This window comes from Lactuca serriola, chromosome 7 (assembly GCF_051521515.1).
Source record: "Lactuca serriola cultivar US96UC23 chromosome 7, Lser_US96UC23_V15, whole genome shotgun sequence".
NCBI lineage: Eukaryota > Viridiplantae > Streptophyta > Magnoliopsida > Asterales > Asteraceae > Lactuca > Lactuca serriola.
The window spans coordinates 56,932,019-56,946,474 of NC_136414.1; positions in this window are offsets into that span (position 1 = coordinate 56,932,019).

Consider the following 14,456-nt stretch of genomic DNA (forward strand, 5'->3'; position numbering starts at 1 on the left):
TGCTATTGGCTTCGTCCCTGGTAACAAGTCTATTCTAAACTCCACTTGTCTATCAGGAGGTAATCCGGGAAGATCTTCGGGAAATACTTCCGGATACTCACACACGATAGGAATGCTCTGCATCACCTTTTTCTCCTTCTTAGCATCGATCATGAATGCTAGATACGATGTACATCCTTTGGCTAAACACTTTCTGGCTTTCATCAATGAAATGATTCCAGAATTTACTCTGCGTTTATCTCCATACACCATAAACGACTCTTTCCTTGGCGGGTTTACCTTTACAATCTTCTTCTTGCATAATATTTCGGCGTCATTGGCGCTAAGCCAATCCATTCCAAGCACGATGTCAAAACCGTTTAGTTCAATAGGCAATAATTCCTCGTGGAACTTATTCCCATTCAAGTTAATTAAGATGTTTTTCATATGATGGCTAACAGGTACAAGCTTGCCACTAGCAACTTCGACTAATAAGGCATTATCTATTCTATCAACAGGCAAAGCTAGTTTCCTACCAAATTCATGCGAAATAAAGGAGTAGTTGGCTCCAGAATCAAATAAAATTTGGGCAGGCAATTCGTTTACGAGAAAGGTACCTGAAGCAACATCACCTTCATCTTTAGCAGCTTCCAGTGTCATCTGGAATGCTCTCGCCTTCGGCTTTGGCGGAATGTTGGGTCTAGCTGCCTCCTTCTTCTTCGGGCAGTCCCTCGACATGTGTCCCTCCTCACCACAACCATAACAAACTTTCTTAGTGAGGGTGCATTCATTGGCATAGTGCCCTGGCTTTCCACATTTAAAACATGTTGCCACTACCTCACATTTTCCATGATGCTTCTTCTTACATTTTTCGCACCATTTCGCTTCGCCTCCTCCTCCTCTCGAACTAGACTTCGAGAACTTGTTTTTCTTGTTGGACCCTGAAGTTCCATCAAACTTCCTCTTTTCACCAACTTCTATCCTTTCCAGACCCTTTTCCTTCTGCTGGGCCTCTACATTCTTAGCTGCTCGAACAGCTGTTTTCAGAGTGGTTGCCATCTTGACTGTCGGGCCAAAGTCGGCAGATAGTCCATTAGCGAACCTCTCAATCTTAGAGAGTTTCGTTGGTACTAGGTACGGAAATAACTTCATTTTCTCAGTGAATGCAGTAGCATAGTCATCTATGCTCATCCTCCCCTTCTTGAAGTTTTGGAACTCATTGTTCAGATCAATCAGATCTATCTCTGAACAATACTGCACCCTTAACTATTCCAAGAACTCCTCCCATGACATTTTTAGGGCTTCTCCTCGTCGCATAGTATCTGCTAACAACTTCCACCAACTCAAGACTACAGTCTTCAGTTGTCTAACTGCGAAGACAGTCTTCTGTTTGCTACTACAGTCGCAACTTTCAAATACCATCTCCATTTCGGAGATCCAATCCATAATCTCCACAGGCTTCGGGCTTCCAGAAAGACTTGGCGGCTTGGCGCCCATGAAATTCTTATACATTCTCCCATCCTTGTTTTTTCTCCTTTTCAGATCGTTCCTTCGTTCTCCTTGAGTCCCAACTTGACTCACCATGCGACTATGGTTCCCTTCCTCCGATTGCTCGAGAATTAATTCAGGTTCCTCAATAGGTATGATAGGTTCGTCCCTATTATCATGCAACATCTGTTGCATTTCATCCCTTTGTTTCATTAACATAGCCCGAATCATGGCTTGCACCCCAGCCATTGTTATTGGTTATGGTGCTGCTGCTACAACAAGTATTTGCTCAATCACTGGCAGTTGATTCCTGTTTTCATCCGCGTTTCTAACGCCACTCCTTGTTCTCACCATTTTTGATCTACACACCAAATAAGGTGAAATTAGATCCTCATCCATGATAGATATTCAAATCATCCTACATGTTAGTTCTAATACCGTAGACGTACGCTTAGAATCCTACAAACATATGGTTTCCAAATCCGGTCGGCAACAGACCATTGATCCGAAAAAATATTATCATATATGGAAACATATAACATTTAGCACATAAAAGCATTTTAGGCAACTTTCCTAAAATAAACTAGTGTTCGTGTCTAAAACATAACAGACACACATCTCACAATCTCCACTTCGCATTCTAAGTTGAAGTCTAGAAATCCTACAAATTCCTAGTTCGCTTAAACTAATGCTCTGATACCAACTATGACATCCCCAAAATCTCGGCCAGAAAAGACCAATTTCATTTATGCTTTTTAAAATAATTTCAGAGTAAATCCTTTTGATTTAAAGAGTTGCGGATTTTGTTCCCAAAACAAAATATGATAAAATAATATTTATCAAAGCATTTCATCAAGAGATGCATTTTCATTATATAATCAATACTCGGGATGTCATGTTCCGATACAGACCATAAAGCATAAACGATAACATTACAAGTCATTCAATAAATATATACATATACAGACTTGTAAACAAAACAACTCGATGATTCATTCATCTTATGCCCTTGCGCCACTTCCTGTAATACAAATAAAACTGAGTGGGCCAGGCTTGGGAGCCTGGTGAGCTTATAGGGTTTTCAACCCACAATAAATAAATTATATTTAATTTCACCAACCAACAGTAACCCGATTACCCATTCCCGTTATCCTCACTTTACGTCCCTAAAACAACATCTATCTCAAGGGACCTAATCTAGGATTTTCATCGGGACGGCCATTACTGCTAAGGGGTTTCCTCAACAATAGATATCCTAAAGGCAACCATGAGGGGGATAGAGTACACTGGTGAACACATCGTTCACAACACCTACAGGTTATGAACCTGCTAGTGCTCCACAGGACTGTCTAGAAAGAGTCTGTGGTCGTTATCCATACTCCGCTGAATTACTAGATCAACAACAACAACATCGAGGCCTCTCATCTGTTTATCACACATCAACTATCCACCCATGTTATACCCAACATATTAGTAGATAAAAATATATATTTTTATACATAGTTTAAAACCTATATAGCATTCTCATTCAATACATATTCCACATAAAAGATGAGGCACACCTACATAAGACGTATTTCATAAAGAATAAATCAGATCTATGAGATAGAAGAAAGTGAATATACATTCACACACATAACAACAAAATTATACACATAACACGTATTTCGTATAAATACTTCATAACTATGCGTTAGAAGAAAGTAACTACACACTCACTTGATCAGAAGATGATCGGACAGCACTACGACTTGTAGAAGTAGTATTCTTCGATAGATCTGGAAGATCTTCACAAAACTTGGCTTCTCGCGGGCAGAGCTTCGGCTCGGGAATCACAATTCTCGGGATCTTCGGGGCTACGGAACTTGCTTCGGGGCTAGGGAATGATACCGGGGCTTCGGGATACTTCTAGCACGAAAAATGAGGCAAAACGGGAGAAAGAGAAGAGAATTTGGCAAAAGGAGTCGGCTGCCCTCGCACCCCTTTTGTAGGAGGCTGAGGTCTCGCAGTACGTTGGGCATACTGCCTTACGCGGGGCATGTTGGATTAGTGTCTAAGTCCATAACTATTTTGGTATGTACTTGACCCGATGGTGCATGGTCCTTTTAGGTTTCCTTCACCCAAGCAACTTGATAGGATGGATAATGGAGAGAAAGGATTAAATATCATTTATTAATATATTATGGGAATAATATATTAAAGGATAAATCATATTGTTTAATTAATATTAGTCAAGAATTAATAAGAATTAAGTTTGTGGCTAAAAGAGATTAATTAAACTTAAGGGACTAGAACTGTCAATTGTATGATAGTTGAATATTGAGCTATTGGACTCCATATTAAAGGAGTGGACGAATTTTATGGGGAAACCCATTAGAAATCGTCCTAAGGCCTTTAAGGAGGGAGCCCATGGGTTGCTTAGGGCTTAAGCATCCAAATTAGGGTTTCCTTGTTAGATAACCCTAATAGCCTCACTATTTAAAGAACCCTTATGCTTTAAAAACGTGGTGAACTTGTTCTCTAGGGTTTCCACACGTTTTGGGCAGCCTCATTCTCTTCTCCTCTTCATCCTCTTGCTCTTGGTGTTTGTAAACCATTATAGGAGTGACATTTGTAACTCTAAGCTTTCTAAAGTCAATACAAGGAGGATTTGGGATTGTTATTGCTACATAACAATCAAGGTAATAACTTAAACCCATTCTTATGTTAATATGATTACTTGTATACTAGAACCAGGGTTTATAGTCTTGGATGAATTGCATGTACAATAGAGAAACCTAGATCCAAGCATTAGGGTTTGTATGAGCACATAGGATGTTCTTATGGCCAAAACTCATTAGTGGTATTAGAGCATTGATTGGTTTCTATTGTATTGATGCATATTTGATCGAAATCAACACTGAAAATCAAATTTTTTTAGGTTCTGAGTGTTTGACTCGCCGAGTCACTTGGTGCACTCGCCGAGTCAGGTGTACTCGACGAGTCCAAGTCCAGACTCGACGAGTCGAAACGTCTGACAGCTAATTTTCGCGATTTTCTATCTGTTTTGGGTTTGGATAATTACCATAAACATGTTTTTGTTATAAAATCCGAATTTTATCAATATTTGGTGATTATCCTTACCTAAATAGAAGATAATTGTCAAAATTTAGATAATCTTTTGTTTTATTAGATAAAATTTGATTATTTATAATTTAGATTTGAATTATCTTGTATGAAAAGTTTCAATTTCCCCCCTTTAGGTTTTATAGTTTAAATTTGAACTTAAAAGTTTTGTTTTGAAATTTAAATAGTTGAAACCCTAATGTTTTGAAAAGGTTTCAAAACTTGCCCTCAAGTTTTGGAATTTAAATTTTGATTAAAAGTTTAATTTTGATGTATATTTAAATTCTGAACCCTAATGTTTTGAAATGTTTCAAAACTTGCCCTCAAGTTTTGGAATTTAAAAGTTGATTAAAAAGTTTAATTTGGGAATGTTAAATTCTAAAACCCTAGTATTGTTTTGAAAAGTTCAAATCACACCCTTATGGTTTTATTAATTAATTAAGGTGTATAATTAAAAGAGGTTTAATAAATCCATAAAATTTGAATTAAAAGTATAATTATTAAATTAGACCACCTAGTATTTTAAAAGTGTAAAATACACCCTATACTATATATAACATTATTATATATATATATATATATATATATATATGTATGAGCAAAAGTCAGTCTTACCGTTAGTAGGCCTCATTCACGAAGCTAGTCTATAAGGGGTGTTTAAGGAAATTGCCTATAAAATGGCGATTGAATGGGTATCCACTCTTACCCACCGCACTCTTGACTAGTGGAGGGTCGTTAGCCGAACGGGTAGGATAGGACAAAACTTTCCATTATAAGTATATTGAAGTACAAAAGTAACTAAATTTTTACAAATTCCCAATCTTAGTTACTTTAGGCAAAAGTGAATTGATGCAATTGCATTAAATTACACTTTGTGCCCTTGCGAAGACGTTAGTGGAGCGTGTGTGGTTTACTGGCACGCTAAATGGTTCTAAGAAAAGGTAGCAAAGGGTGACTCAATGTTTGTCATAGTTCGGTGGACCGTGTGTGGTTTACCGGCACATCGAATAGGTGTCTGTAACATGTGGGGGCACCATGTAAGTTTGCATGGTTATTCACACCCGCTTTGTGATCCTCGGAATCCCAGTCACAAACTAGAGGGGCATATCGAGATTTAAACATGCCATTGAAAAGTTCAATGAATCTCAAAGTATCTAGGACTTTTCATAGATTTAAAACTTAAAATTTCTTTTTCGTTTTTTCATGGTGAAAATTAGTGAATCGTCATTCACTTACCTTCAAACATTCTGCAACTAGATTATGGCATCCCTTTTCTAGGTCGTAGCGTATTGTGTTGGGTCCTAGCCTTAATATCTCATTGGGGTGATTTATTAAGGACTCAATCAATCAACTAACTTGAATTTGTTTTCTCCTGTTTTGTAGATGTCAAAGTTCGACAACTATGGTCTTCCCAAATCCCGTGGAAGAAGCATTCCACATGAAGATGATATTCCACGATTCGATCGAGGAACAAGAAATCATGCTTCACTTCCTCCTCCTCCTCCAATTATTCTCCCTAACCCACAAGATCGAAGAATTGAAAGGTTCAATGTCACTAAAGCCCTATTGGAAATGAAACATGAAGATGGTAAACCCGTGTGTGGCCACGTTCTAGGAATGAAATCACACATCGATAGGTTGATTATGTTGGGTGCGTCATTCCCTGATGAGTTAGCTATAGGTTGGGTTCTACAATCATGTGACAACCCCAAATCTAATTCCGTTAAAAATCCCATTTTTCACTAACGGAACGTGTCACTATAAGTTATGTTATGTAATATTTGAAATCGTCAATATCCGAATGTTTAAATTTAAACATGGCTGGATATTATTCTAAGGAATATAACTCGTATGTGTAGACCCCGTTTAACCTAATAGAGTTATATTACCATTTCAACCACTTCACCCGGGTAAAAAGTTTTAACCCAGGTAACTTTAAACATCGGGTAGCCGTGTATCGGGTGCGATTCCCGAGACATATGCAATGGGTGTGCACAACATTTGAACACTCATTTGCTACACACTCACTCTCTCTCTCTACTTTCTCTCTCTAAACTCAAAAACGACCCCGATTCCGCTAATTTCCGACTTCCAAACGTAAGTATTCACCCTCTATCTTATTCTAGTCATACTTCATTTAATTTAGGGGCCAAAAACCATAAAAATCAAGGACCATAAAGGAGTTTACGGCCTAAGAAGCTCCTTAGGCCGTAAACCCCCAAATCCAAGCCAAAAACCAAGTTTTTCCTTCTTGTGAGTTAGTATACTAATTAAGACATATATCTAGAAGGGTTTGGACACTAAAACACAAGGAATTGATACTTAAAAAGGAGTTTACGGCCCAAGCATGTGCTTAGGCCGTAAACCCCTCAAACACCCCACAAATCCATGTTTTAAGCCCCAAAAACACTTCTAGGGTGTTTGGTGAATTAGACTTGACTCCAAGGAAGGCTTGAGTGCATTAAACATCAACATTTGAGGCCAAAAAGAGGAGTTTACGGCCTAACATAAGCTTGGGCCGTAAACACCCAAGAAATTGTGTCAAACAAGTCCCTAAACTACCCTAATGCATGAAAGGAATTAATCTAAGGCCTATGGAAGTGTGTTGTACCATTAAACACTTCATTTTGACACCAAATGAAGAGTTTACGGCCAAGGATGTTCTTGGGCCGTAAACTCCCCATAAATATGTACCAAATTGCTCCAAACTCACTATAGGACCTTCTAGGATTTTTCTAAGCCATTTGGGACCATGTTGTACAAGTAAAACCATCATCTTGAAGGACTTATGCAATTGTGATGATACTGTTCACTACGTCATCCACCCCGAAACGTATTCCGCCGTTATCGGTTTTGGGGTGTGACAGATTGGTATCAGAGCATTGTTTATAGTGAATCAAGTATATCAACCTATAAAAGATATACGAACTATAAAGACTTCGGGACTAAAACACTCTGACCAAGAATATATATACTGTTAAGTATCTAAAAGATCTAACTAAGTATATATACTCACATCACTATAAAACACAGGAATCAGTATCATCCTAGAATAAAACAAAAGTATTAAGATTTTTGGACAGCACAATTGGGTTTAGAGACATATAGTCACATTCAGGATGATGTAGCCTGATCAACTACGTTTTCCTGGGAGTGACTAGCATGTGCCTAAATTTAGTTGTGATGTCGCAACAAGTCTAAAACTTACCAACAATACCACAATAACGCTACCATAAGAATACTATAGGAGTATTCTGTATCTCTAGATTATACGTATGTGTTAACAAAAACGGTCATTTCTAGTAGGACAATAGTTGCTAAGTGGATACACCACGATTACATGTGATTAGGGCGCTATAGACTCAGAATCTGCAGCCTTTGCTTCATTCCCTGTTCTTGTTTGATTGGGGGTCTGAAGTTAGGGTGGTTTATTCGAAGGACTATCTTGCTTCGATTACATGTAATCGGTATGCACTACGCAAGTATTGGGTCAACTGGTAATGATTCCTTCTATAAGTATCTTAGAATAGTACGTCTATTAATCTCCCTCCCCCTTTCTCGTGTAGATAGCATGGCTGGCTTCCACCTACCCGGCGATCCGTACTTTCCGAACCAGGGCAATGGAGGATGGCTCGAAGAAGAGTCTGACGACGATCACCCTATTCCTTTGGATGATCATCATGCTGAAGGCTTCTCGGATAGCTCGAGCTCCGAGCCAGAAGTCAACAACCAACCTCCTGAAGCCCCGAACCCTAATCCCCGACCGGCATTTCAGGGCCCCACTCCTATGTGGGCAATATCCTTGCATCGATGGAGCGAGGAGCAGGGTCAGCCCTTGCCTTACAATGGGGACCGAAGCTTCTACAATATAAGCGAGGGAGGATCAGCAGATCAGGTTCTGCCCATCATGATCCGAAGAATTGCCAGGAATGTTGAGCAAAGTCAAGCTGCCATTGGTCGAGTGGTAGAAGTGGATGCCAACTCAAACCTCAACACTGTTCGCATCCGCCAACTCGAAGAAGCCATGGACAGGACAAGGAGGACCAACGAGGCCCTGCAGCATCAGCTGGCTGCATCCCGAGCCGAAGTTAGGGAACTCCGAGCACGCCAAAGGACTCAGGATCGACACCTTCAGGAAGTTATGCGTCAACTGGAGGATCTGAGGATTCGCCCGACAAGCAGCCGTCGCCAGTAGAAGACATCTAGTTACCTCACTCTTTTGTTTAAAGGACTAGCCTTTTATCTCTATGTTCCGTAGGTCCCTTGTCTGTAAACATTCCTAGTTTAAAAGTACTCTAGCTGAACCTCTAAACTGCCAACATTTTCTCTATGGTGTGTTGTAAGACCTACTGCTAGGTCAATTTTCATGAACTTGTGTTGCATCACTAATACTAGTATAATGGCAGTTGATCTCTCTATTGCTATAACTCTTACCCTGATCTTGGGTTATGATGATTTAATCCATGAGACACTCTATTCATGTTCGCAATAGGCTCTTACTATTGCTATCATTTCTATGATCTTCCAGTAAAGGATGCCTCCACGAAAGCGTCCCAGCAGAGGAAGACCTGAAACTCAAACCCCTCCTCCACCACCTCCTCCTCTGCAGTTCGATTCGGTGTTGTTCCAAGCGGCTGTGACTGCGGCTGTAACAGCAGCCATGGCCCAAATGAACTCGGGTGATGCGAGTGGTGGAAATTCTAGATTTGGTGAAGTCCACCAGCGAGTGCAGGGATGCACTTATAAGGACTTCATGAATTGTAAACCTGCTTTCTTTGATGGAACCGGAGGTATTCTGGCATTGTCCCAATGGTTCGAAAGAACCGAAGCTGTATTTGAGATGTGCTCTTGTCCCGAGGAGAGCAAAATCAAGTTCGCTGCTGCTACCCTCACTAACAGGGCTTTGTCATGGTGGAATGGCCATGTCAACGCACTCTCCTTGGTCACAGCCAACGCCATGGGCTGGGACACCCTCAAAGATCTTATGAGAAGAGAGTACTGCCCTAGGGGCGAAGTTCAGAAGCTTGAGGAAGAACTCTGGAACCTTAAGATGAAGGGGACCAACATAATGGCTTATACGGCCAGGTTTTGCGACTTGGCGGCTATGTGTCCCAACATGATCCCCTCTGAAAGCAAGAAGATTGAGCGTTACATCTGGGGTTTAGTGCCCCCGTATCGAGGAAATGTTCTGGCTTCACGCCCTACCACTTTCGACAGCGCCAAGGAATTGGCCCAGAGTCTGATCAATCACGAAATCTCCTCCACTCCAGCAACAACAACCACAACAACCACTGCACCATCCGGATCATCCGACAGGAAGAGGAAACGATGGGATAAGAAGAAAGGCAAGAAAACTCAAACCGCTTCCAAGGACCAGCAAATTGTGGCGGTCCATGCTGCCACCATCCCAGCCGCACCAGCTGCTCCAGCCCCACCGAAAGCTTACAGTGGGAACTTGCCTAAGTGTCCCAAGTGCCCTTTTCACCACAACGGTCCATGCCGTGAATTGCAGTGTTCCAACTGCGGTCGGAAGGGCCATACTGTCCGATTTTGCAAGGCCCCTCCCAAACCTATCACACAGGTTCCTGGTACGGGAGTGACCCCGACGTGTTATGGCTGCGGCGAAGCGGGCCATTTTAAGAAGAACTGTCCGAAGACTGCAAATGCTGGGGGAACTGGAAGGTTACTTGCTATCGGTCACAATGAAGCAGTAGCCGATCCCACTGTGGTCACGGGTACGTTTCTTCTCAACAACTCTTATGCATGTGTCTTATTCGATAGTGGTGCAGAAAGAAGCTTCATAAATCAGAACTTTAAACACTTACTCAAACAAACCCCTCAACCACTAAAAGAAACATTCGTTGTAGAAATGGCTAATGGGAAGACAGAAAGCTCTAATGAAATCTATATAGGTTGTACTCTCACGTTAGATGATCACCCCTTTTTAATCGATCTTATACCAGTCTCAATCAAAAATTTCGATGCCATTGTTGGTATGGATTGGCTAAGCCTTCACTACGTCGACATTCTGTGCTCCGAGAAAGCCATTCGCCTGAACTTTCCGAATCGAGAGGCCCTAGTGATATACGGAGATAAGCCAAGTACAAACCTTCGTATCATCTCTAATATTCAGGCTCAGAAATACTTGCGCAAGGAATATCGCGCCTTCCTTGCTCACGTCGTCGACACTAACCAGAAATCGAAGGATCCAAAAGACATTCCAGTAGTATGCGATTTTCCTGATGTCTTTCCGGAGGATCTCCCAGGCCTACCTCCTAAACGACAGATTGAATTCAGAATCGACCTAATTCCAGGAGCTACCCCCGTAGCTAAGTCGCCCTACCGCCTAGCGCCCGCCGAAATGCAAGAACTATCCGGTCAACTCAATGAACTGCTTAGCAAGGGTTTTATAAGACCGAGCTTCTCACCTTGGGGAGCTCCGGTCTTGTTCGTGAAGAAAAAGGATGGGTCGTTTCGGATGTGCATCGATTATAGGGAACTCAATAAACTCACGATCAAAAATCGCTATCCTCTCCCTCGTATCGACGACCTATTCGATCAACTCCAAGGAGCCAGTTACTTCTCCAAGATTGATCTTAGATCGGGGTACCATCAGTTGCGGGTGCTCGAGGAAGATGTACCAAAGACAGCTTTTCGAACCCGCTACGGGCATTTTGAGTTCGTGGTGATGCCCTTTGGACTGACTAACGCCCCCGCAGTATTCATGGACTTGATGAATAGGGTGTGTCGTCCATATCTAGATCAGTTCGTCATCGTCTTTATTGACGACATTCTTGTCTACTCTCGGAGCGAGGAAGAGCACAGAAGCCATTTACGATTAGTCCTGGAAACCCTGCGATCCGAGAAGTTGTATGCGAAGTTCTCTAAGTGCGAGTTTTGGATCCGAAGAGTTGAATTCTTAGGGCACGTGGTCAGCGAAGACGGAATCCACGTGGACCCCTCCAAAATCAAGGCTATTGAGAACTGGTCAGCACCAAAGACGCCTACGGAAATTCGTCAGTTTCTAGGCCTCGCTGGTCACTACCGTCGATTCATCCAAAATTTCTCTCGGATTGCGAAACCCCTCACCACGCTAACACAAAAGGGCGCGCCACTCGACTGGGAAGAGAAACAGGAGAAGGCATTCCAGACCCTGAAGCGAGCCCTGTGCACCGCACCAGTATTATCCCTTCCCGAAGGGACAGAAGATTTTGTTGTATACTGTGATGCATCCAATCAGGGGCTCGGTTGTGTCTTGATGCAACGAGGAAAGGTTATCGCCTATGCCTCGAGACAGCTAAAGAACCATGAGGTGAACTACACTACTCACGACCTCGAATTAGGAGTGGTCGTCTTCGCACTAAAAATCTGGAGACACTACTTGTATGGGACGAAGAGCGTGGTGTACACTGATCATAAAAGCCTCCAACATATACTGAACCAGAAGGAACTCAACATGAGACAACGCCGATGGGTCGAGTTACTTAACGATTACGACTGTGAAATTAGATATCATCCGGGGAAAGCCAACGTAGTAGCGGACGCCCTGAGCAGAAAAGAATATTCCGGACGAAGAACCAAGTCGCTAACCATGACCATACACTCACATCTATCCACGCAGATCAAAGAGGCTCAGCTGGAAGCTCTAAAGCCTGGAAACGTGACGGGAGAATCCCTGCGTGGAATGGATAAAAATCTGGAGGTTAAGGGTGACGGAGCCTATTACTTTATGGACCGAATCTGGACTCCACGCCATGGAGGTTTCAGAGATTTGGTTATGAGAGAAGCACACAACACTCGCTACTCCGTCCACCCGGGTTCAGATAAGATGTATCTGGATCTCAAAAAGCTTTACTGGTGGCCGAACATGAAAGCAGAGATCGCTACCTTTGTAGGTAAGTGCCTTACTTGCGCGAAGGTCAAAGTAGAATGTCAAAAGCCATCAGGACTCCTCCAACAACCAGAAATACCAGAATGGAAGTGGGAGCGAATCACAATGGACTTCATCACCAAGCTGCCCAAGACAGCAGGTGGATTAGATACCATTTGGGTCATCGTTGACAGGTTGACCAAGTCCGCCCACTTCCTACCCATCAAGGAGACGGATAAGATGGAAAAGCTCACTAGGACTTATATAAAAGAAATAGTGCGATTGCATGGCGTCCCTATATCTATTATATCAGACAGAGATAGTAGATTCACCTCTAGATTTTGGCAATCATTACAAGAGGCGCTAGGGACGAGGCTGGATATGAGTACAGCCTACCATCCGCAGACTGATGGACAAAGTGAGAGGACGATCCAAACATTAGAAGACATGTTGCGAGCTTGTGTGATCGACTTCGGGAAATCGTGGGATACACACTTACCTCTTGTGGAGTTTTCCTACAACAATAGTTATCACACGAGCATCAAGGCAGCTCCATTCGAAGCTCTCTACGGCCGAAAGTGCAGATCCCCGTTGTGCTGGGCCGAGGTGGGAGACACTCAGTTAGCTAAAGGACGAGTTCCTGATAGCGCCCTCACCGGTCCAGAAATCATTCGAGAGACGACTGAGAAGATTGTACAGATACGTGAACGACTAAAAGCCGCTAGGGATCGACAGAAGAGCTACGCCGACAAACGAAGGAAACCCTTGGAATTTCAGGTCGGAGACCGGGTTCTTCTGAAGGTCTCGCCCTGGAAAGGCACGATACGCTTTGGGAAGCGTGGAAAGTTGAATCCAAGGTACATAGGGCCTTTTGAGATTCTTGCCAGAATCGGCCCTGTAGCTTACAAACTAAACTTACCCCGCGAGCTAAGTAACATACATCCGACCTTCCACGTCTCAAACTTGAAGAAATGTCTGTCTGACGAGACCCTCGTGATTCCCCTCGACGAGATCGAGCTCAACGAGAGCCTCAACTTCGTGGAAGAGCCTGCGGAGGTATTGGATCGTGAAGTAAAGCGGACGAAACAAAGCCGCATCCCAATTGTGAAGGTTCGGTGGAACGCCAAGCGAGGACCGGAATTCACTTGGGAGCGCGAGGATCAAATGAAACTCAAATATCCCCACCTCTTCGCTTAGTAGCGTTGTAACATCATATCTGTTTGTATCCTAAATTTCGGGACGAAATCCCCCTAAGGGGGGGATGATGTGACAACCGCAAATCTAATTCCGTTAAAAATCCCATTTTTCACTAACGGAACGTGTCACTATAAGTTATGTTATGTAATATTTGAAATCGTCAATATCCGAATGTTTAAATTTAAACATGGCTGGATATTATTCTAAGGAATATAACTCGTATGTGTAGACCCCGTTTAACCTAATAGAGTTATATTACCATTTCAACCACTTCACCCGGGTAAAAAGTTTTAACCCAGGTAACTTTAAACATCGGGTAGCCGTGTATCGGGTGCGATTCCCGAGACATATGCAATGGGTGTGCACAACATTTGAACACTCATTTGCTACACACTCACTCTCTCTCTCTACTTTCTCTCTCTAAACTCAAAAACGACCCCGATTCCGCTAATTTCCGACTTCCAAACGTAAGTATTCACCCTCTATCTTATTCTAGTCATACTTCATTTAATTTAGGGGCCAAAAACCATAAAAATCAAGGACCATAAAGGAGTTTACGGCCTAAGAAGCTCCTTAGGCCGTAAACCCCCAAATCCAAGCCAAAAACCAAGTTTTTCCTTCTTGTGAGTTAGTATACTAATTAAGACATATATCTAGAAGGGTTTGGACACTAAAACACAAGGAATTGATACTTAAAAAGGAGTTTACGGCCCAAGCATGTGCTTAGGCCGTAAACCCCTCAAACACCCCACAAATCCATGTTTTAAGCCCCAAAAACACTTCTAGGGTGTTTGGTGAATTAGACTTGACTCCAAGG